This window comes from Caretta caretta, chromosome 1 (genome assembly GCF_965140235.1).
Source record: "Caretta caretta isolate rCarCar2 chromosome 1, rCarCar1.hap1, whole genome shotgun sequence".
Classification (NCBI taxonomy): Eukaryota; Metazoa; Chordata; order Testudines; family Cheloniidae; genus Caretta; species Caretta caretta.
The window spans coordinates 141,648,571-141,669,415 of record NC_134206.1 but is presented as its reverse complement, the minus strand read 5'-3'; the positions used below and the strand labels follow the sequence as shown (position 1 = coordinate 141,669,415).

Below are 20,845 nucleotides of genomic sequence, written 5' to 3'. Positions count from 1 at the left end.
GAACTGCTGAAGTGATGAATAAAGAATTCATTTGCAAGAACCATCAGGCACTTTCTTATTGGTGGCACATTTTTACTCGACTTAGTTTTTTTGTCACTCAAAGCCAGCATCCCACTACACACATTCCACAACAGACATTTTAATTTGGAAAAATTCTGTAACAGTATTCGGATATGCAAATTATGAATCCATAGAGCAAGATACAGTGGTGAACTCACATTCCCAATCAGGCATACTTAGGTATTGTGCTTAGAATATCGAGATTAAATAATGCAATTAATATTTAATTATAAACACAATTAAAACCCATAACACTTTCTTTAAAGACAGTTTTACTGTCACCTTTTCTCCTCCTAGAAAGTGCTTATTTTGTTGTTTTTAAATCATGTATTCAATTGCACATGCTGTCAATGGTGACTGCACACTTTGTTTTGTTCTAATAGAGCTACAACCATTATTGACTTGTACACTGGTTAATTTTGTTTAAATCAATCACCTTCCCAGCCTACGTTAAGGATCTGGTGCATGGCCTGTACTGCAGATGCATCAGCAGTGGCACACAGCCAGTTGTGCCTATCTGGCATATAGGCATTTGATTTTTTGTTATTGTTGTTCTTTACTTTTTACCCTGCAGCCAGACTTTTTAACGGTGGGTGGAATCTCAATCTCTCTTTCTCTCACATACAATTACAAGTGAAGAATGGGTTCACTTCATGTTCAAGTGAGTCAGCAGACATAGCACCCCTCAGAGGGCTCAGGAGAGCATGCCTCCTGAAAATGTTTAATTATTAACCTATGATCACATTCTGCCTTCACTTAACTCCCCTGCAACCCCACTGAAATTGGTGGCTTTGCACGGGGGAAGAAGAGCAGTAACGGCCCTTCATATGCAATTTTCTCTCTACAAAGCACGTATTTAAATTTAGAAATCAAACCATAACGGTAGGGCAGTGGTCTCCAAAGCGGGGTGCGCCAGATGACCGATTGGGGGGCACAGCAGGAGGATCGCCGCCAGAGGCGGTGGGGGCGGCCCTGAGTCCTCCGGCCCGTGGAGGAGCAGGGGCAGCCGCGGAGCCAGCTGCCGGAAAGAAGCGGCGCTTTCCCCTTCAAAGCCGGCCGCTTCTCTCCAGCCGCTGGCTGCCCCTGCTCCTCCTGAGTCCCCCGGCCCGTGCTCGCTGGGCCGCGTGCCGAGCGGGGCTTTAGAGCTGCAGGCCGGGCCCCCTTAGCCCAGGGCCCTAAAGGCCCTGCGTTCCGGGTGCCCTGCCTGCCGGGGGGGCAGCTCCCAGAATCGTGGCCATGGGGGTGGGGCTGCGCTATGCGGAGCCACCCGCAAACCCCTGCAGCAAACAGGAGCTGCCCCAGGTAAGTGCTCTGCACCTCCTGCCTCCCCCAGCCCTGAGCGCCCTCCCAGACCCCGCACCCCACCCTGAGCGCCCTCCCAGACCCCGCACCCCACCCTGAGCGCCCGCTGCATCGCAAAGTGTTAAACCCAGATTTGCAAAAATAATAAAGCCTATTCAATCGCATTGCTCTCACTGAAATGATTATTAATAATTATTTTTAGTGAGAGCAAAAATGCTTTTGTATCATTAATAACTAAAATGAAATAAATTATTTTAAAAATATTGTTTATTTCATTTTTATCTCATCGTTTTTTAATTTCTATTTTTGTGTATGTTTTATCATTTACAATATATTAGTACATGTATATAATTTATACATAAATAAATAAATAAATATATCTTGGGGGTGCATGCTCAAAAAATTTTTACTGATGGGGTGCGCAATCAAAAGAGTTTGGAGACCACTGCTCTAGGGAATCCATTATATTTACTGATGTACCCAAAACCAAACCTGAAAGTTAGGTAGTGAGCTCTAAAATAGCTATAGCTTGAGGAAATGGGTGTACAATGAGAGAAAGAAAAGTTCATTAGCTCTAGTTTCCCTTAGCAGGCTTGGAGCTTGAGACTGAGCCATTACATGTAGTCTTCCTGCCATGGGTGTGTAGTACATTATTCTACCTTTGTCCATAACAGGAGAACTTTGTTTTGTCCAGAACTAAAATGGCATATGGTGCAGCAGAATTCTTAGCTCCTCAGTATAGTATACAATACCTTCTGCAGGTTCCTGAGTTATTGTTTCAACAACAACTTTTGCTCTGTACATCTCTTTAGCTGTTTAATTAAGGGAGATGAGGCTTCAAGGAATCTGGTGGTTGACGCAGGCAGCTAGTCAATAACAGGCTGCACCGGTCACAATCTCCACACCCTCTATTCAACTTTTACAGTGTCTGCAGGGGAGGTTTGCACCAGCTTGCCCAATGTCAGCCAGAGCCTGCAGAATCAGTTGCGTTGATGGAAAGATCATTTAAAAACACTACTAAATTGCCCATTGTCTGCAGTCCCTCTTGCATCTGAAGAAAGGCAAGAAGTTCAGGTAGAGACATCCTCTTCAGCCAAGAAGAGATCCTAATTGCAGTCCATAAAATGAAATCTGTGAAGGCACCAGGTGTTTGTAACATCACGCCTTGGTTGTGAAGATAGTTGATAGTATTGTTGTACCATGCTGCATAGGCTCTTCCAGACCATCTGGCTAACTAGTATCATCCTGAATGACTGGAAGAAGGAAATTGTTCTGCCTCTGTTCAAAAAAGGGTGATAAGGCTGAATGTAGCAGCTACAGAAGGCACACAGCTGTCAGTCCCAGGGACAGTCTCTGCTTCAGTGTTAATGTTTCAAATCAATGATGAATTTCATGGCAAAGGCTGAGATTCTCACTGTGGCTTTAGACCTAATTGTTCCACTGCCAACCAGATCCTTATCTTGAGACAGCTTTTTAAGAAGGTGGCTGAATTTAATAAGCTGTATTCAGCACTTTTTATAGACTTCCATCAGGCCTTTGATTCAGTGCATCAAGCAAGTTTGTGGGATCTGACGAGGTGACATGGTACCCCTGGGAAGACAGAGCTCTTCTATCAGTGACACTATAATGGTACGTAAAGTTGTGTTCAAATAAGTGGCATATACTGTACACAGAATGATTTTCTATCTCCATGGGAGTTCGGCAAGGCTGCGTTTGTTACTACTGTTCAATATCCGTTTTGATTCGTTGATGCATGGTGTTAAGCTGACCACCATTCTGCTTCGAGATGTCAAATATGCTGTGTGACGTTGCACTCTACATGATTTTATGAAAATATGCTAATGAGTGTGAATATAATGTGACTGGAATATGCTTCACGCAAAAGGTCTCTTGTAAGGTATCATTATAAAGCTTATAATCTACTGAGTGTGGTCATCCTATTTGTATGTATGTATCATTCTTATATCTGAAACTAGAAATATGAAATATAACTCTGAGGGCCTACTGTAATTATGCAAAGTGTGGGCCATTAATGGTGGTTTGGAATCTTGATGGCTTCCATTAACCAGGACAATTGACTGTAGATGGCTCTGTTTACTTGTAAGTCTTCCTGTGTACCTGTGTGCTGGCAAGTCGGTAATGAAGTCTTACAGTGACATGTGATCATGTCACCTGAACTGGAATCCATCTTTAACCAGGTGCTTTTCCATTTAGAAGGGGGGATGGGAACCCAGAGAGGGACAAAGGATTCCCGCCTTGTGCAAGATATATAAGGGGGTGGAAGGGAACAAAGGGGGCTGCAGTCATGAGAAATCCCCTAGCTACCACCTGAGCTGGAACAAGGGTTGTACCAGGGGAAAGAATTGTGCCCAGACTAGGAAGGTGTCCAGTCTGTGATAGAAGCTTATTGAAACATCTCTGAGGGTGAGATTTTATCTGTATTTAGTTTTCTGACTGTATTAGGTTTAGACTTGCGTGTTTTATTTTATTTTGCTTGGTAATTCACTTTGTTCTGTCTGTTATTACTTGGAACCACTTAAATCCTACTTTTTGTATTTAATAAAATCACTTTTTACTTATTAATTTACCCAGAGTATGTATTAATACCTGGGTGAGCAAATAGCTGTATATATCTCTCTATCAGTGTTATAGAGGGTGAACAATTTATGAGTTTACCTTGTATAAGCTTTATACAGGGTAAAAACAGATTTATTTGGGGTTTGGACCCCATTAGGAGCTGGGTACTTGAGTGTTGGAGACAGGAGCACTTCTTAAACTGTTTTCAGTTAAGCCTGCAGTTTGTGGGACGTAGTTCAAACCTGGGTCTGTGTTTATAGCAGGCTAGCGTGTCTGGCTCAAACAAGGCAAGGATCTGAAGTCCCAAACTGCCAGGGAAAATGGGCTCAGAGGTAGTCTCGGCACATCAGTTGGCAGCCCCAAGGGGGTCTCTGTGATCCAACCCATCACACGCTGAGGACATTGCCTTGTTGGCTCAGTTTGGTGAACTGCTGCAGCTGATGGCCAGTCTGGTTGGGCAAAAAGTAGCACACATTGGTCTGGCTATTAATTTGGATAAAGTAAGTCCCTGGCCATAAAAGCAGCCTCCAACTCCAGATTACAATTAGCTCAAAGTTAACCTGTCTGGACGGGACATCATACATGTGGCAAACTGTCAAATATTTTGCATACACAGTGCTGGAGGATGCTCAAAAGATGCGGACACTAGTAGAGCAGTAGCTGTTGCCATGTTTTGGGTCTTCAGCAGCCTCTCTAGCAATGTTGTGATATCAAGCTGTTCATGAAGCACAGATCTAGAGAACCACAGTTATGCCAACTCTATTGTATGGAAGAAAAATATGAGCACTGAGGATGGCTGAAGAACACTAGATTGACCTTTTTGATTCTCATCATCTTCGTCAACTGCTCCACATCCAGTGAGAGGAAAAAATCAGAAATGAGGATGTTGTAAGCCAAACTACGCAACCACCTCCATCCCTCAGCACTCGTTCGGTTTCAATGGCTTTCTTGGTATAGACATATTGGAATGGCAGACCAATGAATTCACCAGCATATGTACTGAGGAAGGCAGCTGGTTAGCATGTGGGAGTCAAAAGCTTAAGTAGCACAGTAAGATTGCCAGTGGCGGACATAAAATAAATATACAGACAGATCACCTTAAGACCTAGCCGGAAATAAAGCTGGGTGGTGCTCAGTTTACTAGAAGGTCATGTTCCTTTGGGATTTGCATTAATGATGATGACGAAGAAGGTGGAGAAGGATGTGCATCACGGACTTTCTTAGATGACATGTGACTTTTGCTTTTTACACAGCAAAACAAGAGAAACAACATTGACACGACTGAATCCCAAATAACCACGTTTACTAAGTGTACACAAAAATGCCTGGCCTGCTGATCCAACTGGTTTCCAGCAGCTTGTACTTCATAGCCCACCACTAGAGGAATCACAAGCAACCTTAAGGGATTCAACCCTATCTCTATACACTCCAAGACCAAGCAGATTGCAGCGAAGGCATAGCTCATCTGTGAGAACTCTTGTATCTAAACTAATTCTATCTAGCTCTATATGGCTTATTCTGCTTTATCTTTCAACTAATGTTGTGTATCATGGAGACAGATGTCATGGCATGCACCACACTGTATGCTGTTGATACTTTTGCACTTTGGCTACCCAGTGCACGGAATCTTTCTATGGACCATGCAATCCTTTAATCTTGTCCTTTTCTAGCTCATGTAGTTACTTTTCAAGTTACCCTTCTGATATCATATTCACTATCAGTCACAGAGAACATTAAGTAGAATGCAACCAGAGGTTTAAAGAATGAAGAGGTTTAAAGATGACATTTGGACTCCCAATTCCCATGAAATATAAGAAATTTCCCCTCGGCACCTCTGAAAAAGTCTCAGCTTTGGGCTCTAGTTTAGCTCTTATACCGCTAATACTACGTGCACCTCAACACAATTTAGGAAACTCAGCATCCATCTACATTTACAACGTAACCACTTCTAATGAGCAAGTCATAGGCATTCCTGCCTCCCCACTCCCAGTGTTTGCAGAGGCCCATTCTCATGGCAGGATCTCCCTGAGCACTGCAGAATTGGAGGCAGGGTGAATGGATTTGCCACTGCACAGTTCCACTGGCCATTCCCCCGAGGAGGGGCACAGAGGCTATTCCAGACTGAAGTAGCAACCACAAAATGGCTTTTATTACCCCTCAGCAAACAGGAGGATGGTTCTTCCTCCCTCCCCCCTTCCCCACTCTCAAACCAGCTATTTCAAGTGGTGTGCTACCAGCAGCAGCAGGACAGCAGGAGCATTTCTTTTTCTGGGCCATTTCTTTTTCTGCCGTCGGTTTGCTACCACTGCTCACAGACACTTCTCCTGATTCTGCTTTGTTTCATTTTTTCATGCTCCTTTGAAAGGTCTTTTCCAGCTTCTCTTCCAAATCTTCAGTCCTAGATTTGAATTGTTTGGATTCAGAATCTGGGACATGATGTCACAATTCAAGATCTGGGCTGCTTCTCTCACTGTGATGGCTGCCACTAGAAGGAGCGATATACTAGGCTCACCACTTGCATAAAAACTCATGCAGTTTCTCCACTTTTGACACTTCAGTTTCTCAGATTATTTTCTATTTGGAACAAATGCTCCTCGCTTTTTCATGACAACAAATACATCATTCTATACCACACTAGCAGAGGCATCTACTTACTCTGCCAGGACATTTACAGACGTGTTTTTCCATTCCCAAAGAGCAACTATGTACTTCCTCTCAATTATTTTTACTTTTAAATTAAGGAAAACAACAAGAAGAAAGAACAAAAGTAAAGTCTCCATAAGAAAACAGTGCACATATCTTCACTGTAACAGGCTGAAGCTATTCTGAGAATAAAACGGCTCCTGCCACACATTAAGAGTTCTTAACTTTAACAGCACACTAAAGGCATCACAATATCACAGTTGTATACTCACACCATAGGAAGAAAGCTTATTGAGCTAATAACTAAGTATATTAGTTTGTTTCAAAAAATTACTGCTTGTGCGCAAAATATTCTTTTCCCCAAATATGTTTCAAATGTTATTTTTAAAAAAAATCAGTATAATATATGCAAAGTGCTTTGTTTCATTTTTGTGCTATACTGAAGACTGGTCAAAAATACAGTAAAACCTCAGAGTTACAAACTGACCGGTCAGCCACACACACCTCATTTGGAACCAGAAGTACGCAAATCAGGCAGCAGAGACAAAATAACCCAAATACTGTACAGTACAGTACTGTGTTAAATGTAAACTACTAAAAAAATTTAAAGGGAAAGGTTTTTTTAAATGACAAGGTAAAGAAACTATTTCTGTGCTTGTTTCTTATAAATTAAGATAGTTAGAAGCAGCATTTTTTCTTCTGTATAGTAAAGTTTCAAAGATGTATTAAGTCTATGTTCAGTTGTAAACTTTTGAAAGAACAACCATAACTTGTTCAGAGTTACGAACAACCTCCATTCCTGACGTGTTTGTAACTCTGAGGTTCTACTGTAATATTTCATGTTTAAAACTTACATTAGAAATCATTTTAAGTGTTCTTTGTGCTGCACTCCATGGTCCTCTCCTTCAGTTCTTCTTCCATCTCAATCTGTTGATGGCACTAATGTCCTTCCCTTTTGATTCTCAATCCATATAGCTTCCTTTTGGTCTTGCTTCTCTGATACAGCTGAGTTTTGGCTCCCAACCACACATGCACTCCCATTGTGTTCAGAACAAAACCGTGATAAAGCCATTTCATTCACATATTTTCTGAAGCTGCAGCAGCTTCTTTTGCTCCTGCTCTTTTATTTATTTATATATAAATTAATTTAGTTATAAAAGACACCAGATTGATTTTTTTTCCAGTGCTATCAAGTCTTTCCATTTTGTCTTCAACAGTGGCACAAACCTTAGGCCTTCCATATCTCAGTAAAAGAGCTTATATACGGAAAAAATTATAAGAGACTTAGGTATATTGAATTTTTGCTGTGGTCTATGAGTAGATAAATGTAGCCCATCACAAAAAAAATGTTTCAATAATAAACCAATCCAGATTCCAAAATAATTTGAGCAGGATGGGGAGGATGCTGTTGATTTCTAGCTGCTCTGGTTTCTCTCAGGTTCATGATTATTTGCCCACAGACACTCATTCAATAACTGTTTACAAACAAGAGGGTATCAGTCACTTGTTCATACCACAATACTCCATGTTCGTTCATGTGCTGCTTCTGAAAGGCTTTCAAGCAGAATTCACTGAGGTATGGCTTAATGTGCATACCATGGCTCCAGGAGGTGATGTGTATAAAATAATGCACGAGTGCTTATGTAATGTCCACAGATAGTAATTAGAGAACCACCTGTCATTTATGCAGAGAAAATCCCCTTGACCAGTTGTTCAGCCCCTCCCAATATAATTTGGCACCATGGTCATTTCTGGACTAATGAACAATACAGTAATTGTACAGGGCAATGTGGTACATCTGCAGTAGTTGATGGATATGATTCTAGCATTTTCCCCTGTAGACAAGACTGAGTGCAGGAAAGTAGCAGGGCAGGCTTTAAAATAAAAAACAGCAAGTTAAAAATACTTGCTCAAAGCTGAAATTGTCTGAGATCTTTTTGCAGTTGAGAACAGGGGGTGTTTTGATGTTCAAAACAAGAAAATAATCTGAGAGCTGTGCTATTTTCTGTTTAAGAGTGCCCTCTACTGGAGAAGAAGAAGAAGAAGAGGAAAAGCCTACCAGAGAGAAGAAAAGTATCCAAATCAAAATTATCAAAAAAGTTAACCAGGAGAACAATGTATCAACAAGGATTTTTCTGGCTAGCTGGATTTTTCAATTCTCTCATTACTGTCAAGTTACTTTGAGCTCGGTTGTGTACAGGATGTGGGGGTGGGTAAGGAGGAGTATTCTTGGTAGCTGCACCTGGAGTCATTGTGATGGAAAAGTGCCATGCAGGTCTAAGTGATCCATTTTATACACTTCTACAGGATAAAGCATGGGCTTCTCCTTCCTCTGACCCAGCTCTGGCATGGTGGGGGTGGGCTGGGACAAGCATTTCCTAGCAGTCAATGCATGCCCTTTGTGAAGTCTAAGGCCACCAGTCTGAAACTCACACCATTCATTAATGCAGTGCTTGTGATGGGCTCCCAGGGAGGTTATGGCCTGAGATTGTGCCTGGACCCTATTCAGGAGACTGTTCCTTGCACCTTCCCCTATTCCCCTCTCTCCCCCCAACACCTGCCCCCACAGCGAGCTAGGCAACACCTGCCCTTTGCGATCAGTATTATACATAGAGCAAACAATACTGGTTCATAAATCTAAAAGGATTGTGATGTTAGTGTTTAAGTAGCCTTATTAATGATTTTGTGCTCTTTTTACAACAAACTTCAACATAAAATAATTGAAAAATTTCCATCAGAGATTTGAGAGGGAAGCTGTATGAGAGGGAATCTTAGAAATAAAAGCAAATAGCTCATAATTTGGGTTGGTTGGGTTTTTTTAATTGACCACTTCTGAGATTGTGTTTAATTTATTTTGCTTTGCTGAAGCAGATAAAGAATTATACAGCTGTAAAACCCTGCAGTTGTTTTTCTTCTGCCTCAAATCATGGTGTTTTTTTTACATTATATTTTAAGTACTTAAAACAGCACGTACAACAAAAACATTGGGCACACAAAACTTTTTAGCTGTTCTATTTCCTGAACTATTTTGTAAAGCAAAAAGAAACAGTAAAAACTAGTAAATATAGATAAGTGCCTATTATATTTTAACCTGCTCTAAAAGACTGTCATCCATTATTACACTGTTGTTCCACTTTTATGCACTATTATGTGCACAGGTTGCTATTCAAAGCAATTTCCAAAAAAAATTTGAAGGGAAGGGGAAATGTTCCATTATTTATTTATTGGCATTATATTTATTTATTATTAATTATTAAACAGATCAAAGTTTTCCCTTTTTTAATGTAAAAATTTCCAAAAAGAAGAAATAAATAAAAATAATTGAAAACAATTTAGTTTCCCCCTTTTCAACCAACCCGATCTCAGCCGGCTTTTAAAGTGTCACTATTACAGTGGCACTCTATTCCTTTAGAAATGCATCCAAGCCAAATTTGTCATAGTCTTCTATGGAGCCAGGATTTCATCCAAGGTCTCTAAATAGATGACAAATACAAAATATATAGTAAGTTCTATAATAGGGATGCACCAAGCACCGGGTAGAAGAATAATTTACAGTACTGCAAAGGACGTTACAGTAAACTATATTTACAGAGTATAAAAATCTGTGGCTGATAGTCTTGGGGCAGCAGCAGGCAAGACCGACGGCCTCTCCAGAGTATCTCCACAGTATCAGGTCCTTCTAATGTAACTCAGGTCATACACACACACACACAATTTAGCTCCATATATTTTTCAAAAATAAGTCATATTGCTATATGCCCCTTCATACTGGCCTAACTGCATACTACAAGGGGTTGTGCCAATTTAATTATATTAGTTTCTAAACAGATGTAGTTAAATCAGTACAAAAATGGTGTGCAGACCAGCTCAGAAAAAGACCTAGTTTCAATCGCCCTGGCCTCAACAATACATAGCCGAGAATGAAAACGGTGTTGGACTCATTAATAAAAGATAGCTACAGCTGATAGAAATTAGTAGAGAGTTTGTTTTAAACAAAAATCTCAAACATGCTGAAATACTTTTTATTTCACAAGGAATCATTTTTTATTTATTCAAAATTTTTACCAAAAATAAATAAATGGGTTTGCCTCCTTTCTCTCCCTTTTTCCCTGCTGTGAAATTAAAAAAGGAATGAGAAGGAAGAAAAGGGGGAAAGGGTTGTTTTCAGGTCTCGTAAAAAACCCTGCCATTAAAAAAAAAAACTATTGACCATCTCTAAAAATAGGAAATACCCACCCATATGAGAATGGCATGATAGGTCAGCCGCTGCTGGGTTTCTTGCTCTAAAGAGTGAAAAGGCGTTGTTTATTTCCCCCTCCCACCTCTCAATAAACAGTATATAGGCTTTTTGTGACTAAATGTATAATTTTAGCTATGCCCTTAGACAAGTCTGTCAGCAGCCTGAGTGTGAAAAGATGGACAATCATGGTTGTTCCCTGACATATATAACTGGTTGTCTTAGCAACCAACACATAGTTGAGCTGACAGCACATGTGTGAGACAGCTAACATCTTTCAGGGGAGAAAGCATGATCACCACCTACTATTCACAGAATAAATAGCAGAATAATTGGTTGAACTGATTAGACCAGGAGGGCAAAGAAAGAACACTGTCTGATTTCCAGAAGGACACATTCATAAATGAATTGGTTCAACAACAGTCAGTGCACCCAACTCTGTGTTCTGAAATTATTCAGAAATTTTTTTAGACTAAATAGCGAACAAAAATTCAAAATTTAATACTCACAGAATCTGTAGTGGAATAAAATATAAATTGTAATGTAGAATATAGTTGTCATAGCCTGGCCCAGTCTCCCTCTCTGGTCAGAAGCCGGTCTGTTGTGAGTGTTCCCAATATACAGGAATCCACATGCTCTTCTGCCAACCAAGTCTGGGAAGAGCTGTGTCATCATTCCTAAATTGGGTCTATGAGGCACGCTCTCAGGTGCGGATCTAGGTCTGTCTTTGAGATATGGAGCTCCACAATCTGACCACTTTGGACCCTAGAACCAGTACCTTAGCCCTCCCCACGTTCCCAGTTGCTTATACACAGCATTCATTTCTCTGTGGGACCTTCTCCTGTGGTAGAATCTCCTTCCTTAGAAGTTTTTAAGGTCAGGCTTGACAAAGCCCTGGCTGGGATCATTTAATTGGGGATTGGTCCTGCTTTGAGCAGGGGGTTGGACTAGATGACCTCCTGAGGTCCCTTCCAACCCTGATATTCTATGATTCTATGATTCTCATTTGACCTCTTCAGGGACAACATGGCAGGGCAAACAAGGGATATAGACTTAAAGATAAAAAAAAAAGGAGTACTTGTGGCACCTCAGAGACTAACAAATTTATTTGAGCATAAGCTTTCGTGAGCTACAGCTCACTTCATCCGATGCAACACATAGCTCATGAAAGCTTATGCTCAAATAAATTTGTTCGTCTCTAAGGTGCCACAAGTACTCCTTTTCTTTTTGAGAATACAGACTAACACGGCTGCTATTCTAAAACCAGACTTAAAGATATTTTTAACCACTGTCACTTTTAAGAAAGCACTACAAAGTTGCAGATCTTTACAAAATAACCAAAGTCCTGAGACGCACCTTCCCCTAGACTGATCTCACCACTCCTGTGAGTCTGAAGCCTGGTCAGCATATCAGGCTAGGCAGATCGTCTCCCTCTCCTGCCCAGTCTTCTCACATGTGGTGATTGACAACCTCCTCTTCCCACTTCTCAAACTAGTCCCCTCTTTAAATACAGCCTCTGATCCTGTTTTGCTATGTGACCAGACTGGGAGAATCCAACCTCCAGCCACACAAGTCCCACATGAGGAAACCAATTGTTTCCTGAGGTGGCCCAGTCACTGAGAGTCATTCAAAGTTGATGGCCCTTCTATTGATTGTCCTCTCTGAGGTGTCACACACCCCATCCTGGCAGTGTCTCTGACAGGCCTAGTCCTGGTCAGGCTGGCTTTCAAACACTAAAAACAAAATGGTAGTTAGCACACAAAGACAGGGTACACAACGGGAAGTCACAAACCAAAATGGAGTTCATAATTTGACACAGACATATGCCATTCAGTCACATTAGGTGCCTATTGATTTCCTAAGTTACTGAATAGCTAAAGTATACATTTATCCCACGTTCTCTCCACTAGCCACACCTCAGACAACGTCAGCACAGGCTGAATTTTTCTATAACTTAGTTTCTGATGTGTACCGAAGAATCACAAAGGACTCATTTGAATTTCATGAATAATGTTTAGCATATTCAAATAAAGAAAGTCACAGGGGCTGAGAGCAGTAACAGAAGTTCAACTTCAGTTCAGCACAGAACTCCGCTGACTAATTACATGTGTAGTGTATGCAGTGCAGTTGTGACTATGTTGGTCCCAGGATATTAGGGAGACTAGGTGGATGAGATAATATCTTTTATTGAACCAGCTTCTGTTGGTGAGAGAGACAAGCTCTGTGTAAGCTCCAAGTTGGTCCTATAAAAGATATTACCTCACCCACTTCATCTCTCTCATGTGCAGAGTGTGGCTTTCAGCATGTTCATGCACCCTTCAGCCAGTCAGACAAGCACTCAACAGCAAACAAGTTGTGCCGGAATAGATGTCGCCCCCTGACGCCCCAAGCAACCCTAGACCCAATCCTGCAACTGCAGCTGCACGGGCAGACCCTTTTGGCTGTACCCTCTTAGCTCTGGCCTATGAAATGCCTTTACTGGGGCTAATTCTCCAATACTTTGTGCCTTTTTTGTACTCCTTCACACCTGCATAATGTGGGTGTAAAATGCTTTAAAAAACCCAAAGCACTGCCATTTTACGCCCACTTCACACTTGTGTAATTGGCTACATAAGAGCACAGCTCTGGAGATTCAGAACCTTAGATTCTAGGATCTGCTGTTACTTACATTTGAAGCTCAGTTATGTAACAAAGGGTTTGTAGGGTTGAAATGCAAGCGATGTTAAGTGACAACAAGCTGGGATCAATGATTTCAGAGTGGCAGTTTGATTACACAGCGTGACGAAAAATAAACAAACGAAGGCTGAAATTGAATCTGAAGCACCTATAATTCATCATATTTTTAACAGAGACTTAGATAGCAGACATGTTTTTGAATTGCCAGGCCCTGCACCATTCTGTACCATTTAAATTGCAATCTGAACCCTATGTATGTACATACCAAATGTATTTTGGAGGCTGCACAGCAGTTGCAACAGAGGAACAGCATAAGAAAGGAATTCTCTTTAAGAGTCTCTTCACGCCGCTCTGGACAAATGGATCTGTAATAGCGGCCACAGAAAGCCACCCAGGAACCAAGTAGTTAAATATGGCTCCCCTTTCTTTCTCCTTGCTCAGGTGTTCAGAAGAGAGGCTATCTAATATCTGGTAGGTCACTGAAAAAATCTCTTGTGGAAAGGGAGAGCTCCTCACAAAGACTGAGAGGACTGAATTGAACCTACTCTAAAGAGGAGTTTATAATTTGTCTCTTCAAGCACATAGTGACTTGTTTTGGTGCTTAAGCTGTAAAGGTATGTTCCTAATAAAAGAACTTGCAAGCCATTCAAGTATTTCAAAGTTCCTTACAAACCTGAATTAAACAAATTGCTAACCTCAACCATTCAAAAAATCATAAGATTGGTTAAAAATGGAGATTTTTTAAGAGAATATATTTGGGGTTCTTTTTATTTGCCTTCTGATTTTTGAGCCCTCAGGGACCACATTTTGGGGGTTTTCTCCCCAACCAGGAGGACTGAACTTTTTTTTAAATTAAAGTTAAGTTTTTCACATAACATACCTGCATAAGCTAGCACTTCCTGAAAAGCTCCAAGTACCACAAGACTTGCAATAAAGTTTTGAGAGTTAGCAATACCAATTAAGATTCAGGGCCCATGTTTAGTGTAATGTCCTGAGGACTGCCCCCCAAATACCCAGCAGTACTGTGAAATAACCAGGGAAGTGAAGAGACTGCCCACAGATTTAGGTGGAGTCCAGGACATGCTAGGACAGGACTTCAAGCCAGTGCTGTAATGATATCCATTCAGTGCAGGTGTGATCTGTAAAGTTTGTATTCATGTATCTCACCACTGAGTCTGAGAGTCTGTTTTTCCATTGCCCAGTATTTTGTCATTAACACCTGTTAAAAAGGTTAACATTGTGACTTGGTAGCATTTTACGTCCACTTTGCACTAATGTAAACCAATGTGAGGGTCTTCATATAGCTTGAAATCTATTAATCTAACACAGCTACATTTGGTCTACAGTTAAATATGTTACCAATGGTCCTGTTTTTTCATTCTCAGTCTCTTCTCATCTCAGCTGTGTTGCTATAAATCAGCACTCCACTGAAGTCCTTGGAGTTTTCTATTTACACTAGTGTAATTGCCATCAGATTTAAAGGTGCACTAACACAGATACGTGACCTGATTCTCCACTTCTTACCTCTTTTATAGTAGTTTGTACTTGTACAAAACAAGTACAAACTGTGTGTAAAACACTACCTAGCCAGAATTCTCCATTCACTTGCACAGATAGATGTGTTTTGCACTCTCTATGCACAGGTTGAAATGACTAATCTAGGTGCAAGGCTGTACCAGATCAGACCACAGAAGTCAGTAGAATGACCTCAGTTGTGCACACAAGAGTCAAGAGAGGAAGATGATACAGTAAAGGAGGTAGGACAGATCCAAAAGCATGGACCTGAATTTCAGTAGTAGGAAGGGAGAGAAATTGGTGGATTTTAGAAATATTACAGAGAAAGAAATTATAGGACTTGACAGGAGGTAGGGACATATGGAAATGACAGAGAAGAAAGATAGTGAATTTGCAAGTGTGGTAGATAGCTCTTATAGCACTGGCAGTATTGCCAACCCCAAATGTTCAAAAGTTATGAATCAGGCTCACCAGAAATAATGAGATCGGCTTTAAAATCATGAGATTATGTCCAAACAATAGATTTGGTGTTCTTTTGATTTGTCTTCTGCTTTTTGAGCCTTTGGTATGCATTGGGGTCACATTTTGAAGCTTTCTCCACGGCCACAAGGGCTAGAACGGTACATTTTCTTTAAGAATGAAGGCTGAAATCATCACATATCCACTTGACTCCAGGAGCTGGGGCTTTAAGGAAAACAATAACTATCATGAGACTCATAACAAAATCATGAAAGTTGGCAACACTGCTGACTGGGCAGAAATGATTTCCCTGATTTCCATAAAAATGTTCAATATTTTGAAAAAATGTATTGTCCCAAAGCATGACAAAAAGTTGAAATTTAGAAAAATTTTGTGAACTGAATATCCAAAAAAAAATTAGTTTTTGATCAATCAAAACATTTTTTTTTAATTTTGCTCATTTTGTAAAACAAACTTACTATAGTTAGCTTAAATTTCAAAAAACAGAACCAGAAAACTCTGGTTTCAAAAACGTCAAAACAGAATATTTTTACAATATCAAAACTTTTACAATTCTTTTTTTCAAGTCACCAAATTCATCTAAACTCACCCTTTCCCACAAAAGGTTTTGGTTTCCAATGAAAAAAACGTTTTATCAAAAAATTCCCAACCAGCTCTAGTAATCTAGCAGCTTCTTTCATTCCCCACATTCCACGTCAAAAGGGCCATTTCCAAACTTGAAGGCAATCTGACTGTATAGACCTTCATTCTGTTCCTATTTCTCCTAGCATAACCATCACCTACGTAGGCAGATGGAGAATTTGACATAAAATAGGCATGCAAACAAGTGAAAAAGAGAGACAAGAAGAGGTTAAACTCACCTTTATTCCCTTCCAAAGCTGATATAGATGGAAGGAGCCACAATAAAGGGAGTTGTAATTGTGATGACACTAAAAAAATCTGCCACTCACTTTGCTGTGGGCTAGAGATGACAAAAATACGAAAGGTTGTAACCAGAGTGGAAAAGATCAACTGACCCTGTTGAGAAACAAAGTGCTTGAGAAACAAAGATCCTCTAACTACAAATTGTAATTTTTTGCATCCTTGCTGTTATCATGTGAACTAAGACGCTCTAGTACTACCCTACAGCTACAGTGCATTCCATGCATGAATGATAGTTTTGAAAACAAGTTCCATAAACACCTTGCTCCTTTTGTTCCATTGCATCCAAAAAAAAATATTTAGAAGAAAAAAATTGTACTGCTTGTTAATCATCCCTCAATCCACCCTGAAGGGCAATAATATGATTCCTGTAATGGGAAATGCTTATTTATCTTCATTGGAGAATATCAGAGGGGATGGAAAATTAGGAATCATTAAATGCAGTTTATTGAAATAATTCAAGGGTAGCTCTGATATTTGATTATGAAAATGTCAACTTATCTGTGGAATTAATAAAAAGGGAATTAATAAAAAGAGAATATGGCAGACTGTCTCGTAACAGATTCATCATTTGAGAGGCCTACTGGACCTTGTTGCCAAATAAAGTTTAAAGATATTGAGAGAAGGACAAGAAATGTGCAGTTTTATGGTTGGCTATAACATTTATAGTTTGTGTGCTGCAAGTGCAATCAAACCTCATGTTTCAAGGCATAGCCTGATTGTCTGCAAGTGGCAGGAAGAGTTTCTGCCCCCCATCTGCAGCAACACGGGTACTATGCAGAGGGTGGGATTGATGTATAACGGTGGTGATGGCAATGGTTACCAATTGACTACATCGTGCATTTTAATAATAGGGATGAGAAGTTGGAATAAGTATGTAGGAACAAGATGTCAATTCAAAACCAATAGAAGAGGGGACAGGATGACTCAGAAGGATGAAAATGGAATAAAACTTTTCAACTGTAGGCTACCAGTTTAAATCCGGAAATAAATTGATACAGTACTGAATTCATTTAGTGCCTAAGAAACAAGATTTTCAACCCAAGCATTCAAGAACAAATGACTAGTGAAGTAACCCCCTGTGCCACCTAGCCTCGGCACTCTCCCAGAGAAAAAGACGCAGCTGACAGCCAAGTAGAGGTAGTCAGACAGAAAGTAAAATAGAATCTAACCCAAGTGCAGTAACTAGTAGTAGGTGCAATTAGGGACGTGGTCAGAGCTTTCTTTAGAATGACTGATTTTCACCCTTCCCCACTGCATTTCCTCAGGCTGAAGTGGCTGTAGAGTTCAGCAACATAGAAAGTTAATGTCGAAAATGTGGAATGTTTTACCAGTGTTTCTTTTACAGCCTGGTATACTGCCATCTGGTGGCTGCTGTTAATTATTGTACTGAAAATGTGTGTAATATACATGTAGTGTTTTTTGTTTTGTTTTGTTTTAAACCAGAAACATTTAAGGGAAATGCAAGAGTCATCTACCAGGGGTGTTATTTTCTTGATCTATCCCCACACCCTCGCTCTGAAATAGCACTATTTCAATCAATCCATCTTTTCCTCCACTCACGCAAACTAATTTCCCTTAACCCTAACTTGTATATTAATTGACAAACAAATGTCAGTTTTTCTCTAGAATTTGTTCCTCATTCTCTTTCACTTTTAGTTTCAGTCCATTTTGTTTCTATTATCATCTCACGTGAACCACAGAAAATCATATAATAAATATCTCCCACCTCTAAGGGTCGCCCATCACCTCTCCCGTTCTTTCTATCCCATATCTCAATATCTGTAGCCAGTTTCTCCCACCCACCATCAAATTAGTTCCCCCCGCACAGAATTGTAGGTTCCTTTTCACAAGCAGATGCAACAACGACTCCCTGCTGCTCAGCTCCCTTCTTCCTAGCAAGCCTGCCCAGGCTCCTTTCACAGCTCCCCCTGAACTCCTCCTGCTGCTCCACAGAGTGTGAAGAAGATGCTCCTGTTTTCTGTTATCCATGTTGTGTGAGTAAAGGGCAGCAGAACGCTACTTAGCATGGCCTGACTGAGGGTGTCACCCTAAACTGAACCTTCTTTGCTAAGCACTGCTAAATCCCAGAGAATATGAGAGAGGGTGGGGACAGGTGTTTCCACCTGATGGTGTGGATTCTGCTTCAAGAATCCTTGACACCATTTGATCTTCCCCTCCCCAGTGTTTAAAGACAGTGGTCATCAGATTCAACTGCGAGTTCTTTCTGCTCAGTGGTTACTAGAGCTGAAATCACTGACAAGCCGGTCTAGGGCTAAGCCTTAGGTGTAGTGTTGGGACAATGTTGCAGTTAAAAACAATGAAGAGGGAGCAGCTGAGAGATTTCCCACTACCCAGTGAAATCACTCAGAGCTAAAGTCACTAAGAGCTGGGCTAAGTGATGGTTTCTCGGAACATGGCATTACAGCAGTGAGCTGCAAGCAGCAGCAATGATAACAGCAACAGAAGTGGCAGCAAGCGGCCAGTGGTGGCAGTGGCAAGCAGCAGCAGAGATAAAAGCAGCTGTAGTGAGCCAGTTACAGAGGCGGTGCCAGCAACAGAGAGGTTGTTCCACATGGCCCTCCCCGTTTCCCGGGTGAACACAGCTCTGAACTCTGGATCCTCACTGACCAAGGACAACCAGTTGTGGGTGGGGTGCAGCAGAGGGAAAGGGGAATGGCATGTTAAGGGGACATGCATTCATTCACACTGCAAGGAGGGAAACTGAGGCCAAGTAGAGGTAGTCAGACAAAAACAGCCAAGTAGAGGTAGTGCAGGATCGGTATTTGCTGATGGTTACATGCTTTCAAATCAGGGTTGTGGTGTAGTCCCAAATTAATGCTGGGTTCCCTTCCCCTTGTATTAAAAGTTTTCTTTTGTTATACAAAGCCTCAGTGCTTGCAAGAGGGGAAGTGTTGCCTGTTAGAGGCACTTAGGGGTGTTGTTCAGTTTTCCTATATTATCAAGTGAGGGCTTAAGCCGGTTCAGTTTTGTATTGTTAAGAGGAACCTCTACATATTGAACTCAGCCCTTGTTCTTGCGACACCACCTGGCACAAGGGTTACACTAATATGTAGAGCTAAATCTACTATACATGGCCCTGATTCAGGGAAGCATTCCTATTCAGGAAAGCACTTGAATACATTTTCCTGAACACGGATAGCCTTAAGAAAGCACTTAAGTTCCTTCCTGGGTTAGTGCCTATAACGGGAACTGCCTCAATGATAATAAATTTTTACTATGGTGACATCAGGAAGAATAAATCACAAAGTGGCTTTTGGTGATTTCATAAGTACTTTAAGGACCTGATTTTCTTCTCCCTCATACTAGTGTAAATTGGGAATAACTAAATCGAGAGTAACTCAATTGAAGTAAATGAAGTTAAATTGGTGGGAAATAAATGACTGTAGGAGACGAATCAGACCCTAAGTATCACATAATCTCCCCAGGGAAACATTTTGCTTTGAAAGCCTTTCTTTCTCCATTTTATATTGCCTTCAATTTTTAATCTAAATGTTCAATATTTTAAAAAGTAATAATCTGAAGAGAGTAGTTGTACAGTGCTGGTAAGCACAGTGCATCATGCAAAATGGCATACTGAACTTGGCTAGAAATAGAATATAAGATTGGAACTGACATTTTGGCTAATAGGCTTTTCTAGGGCTATGAAAATAAATTAAGCAGTTTAGTTAGCTAAACCTTACTCCATTTACACCTATACCTGAATAAGTGTACATGGATGAAATGTTGCATTTATTGTGATTTTTCCATTTTCCTGTGTTTTATTTAAAATCCATAATGGTTAGAGTACATTCTAAAACACTCTACCTTTAAAATACTTTGATGAACGTAAGAACATAAGAATGACCATACTGGGTCAGACCAAAGGTCCACCTAGCCCAGTATCCTGTCTTCTGACAGTGGCCAATGCCAGGTGCCCCAGAGGGAATGAACAGAACAGGTAATCATCAAGTGATCCATCCCCTGTTGCCCATTCCCAGCTTCTGGCAAACAGAGGCTAGGGACACCATCCCTGCCCATCCTGGCTAATAGCCATTGATGGACCTATTCTCCATGAATTTATCTAGTTCTTTTTTGAACCCTGTTATAGTCTTGGCCTTCACAACATCCTCTGACAAGGAGTTCCACAGGTTGACTGTGCATTGTGTGAAGAAATACTTCCTTTTGTTTGTTTTAACCCTGCTATCTATTAATTTCATTTGGTGACCCCTAGTTCTCATGTTTTGAGAAGGAGTAAATAACACTTCCTTGTTCACTTTCTCCACACCAGCCATTATTTTATTGACTTCTATCATATCCCCCCTCACGTCATCTCTTTTCCAAGCTGAAAAGTCCCACTCTTATTAATCTCTCCTCATATAGAAGCTGTTCCATACCCCTAATAATTTTTGTTCCTCTTTTCTGTACCTTTTC

General features: G+C 40.7%; 1 long non-coding RNA gene across 1 annotated transcript; it reads left to right on the top strand.

The window, feature by feature from the left end:
- The first annotated feature begins 1,147 nt into the window (after positions 1 to 1,147).
- Positions 1,148 to 3,941, top strand: LOC142070528 (uncharacterized). The gene is made up of 2 exons (XR_012666389.1): positions 1,148 to 1,362; positions 2,884 to 3,941. It is a non-coding gene; the product is annotated as an uncharacterized LOC142070528 (long non-coding RNA).
- The last annotated feature ends 16,904 nt before the right edge of the window (positions 3,942 to 20,845 follow it).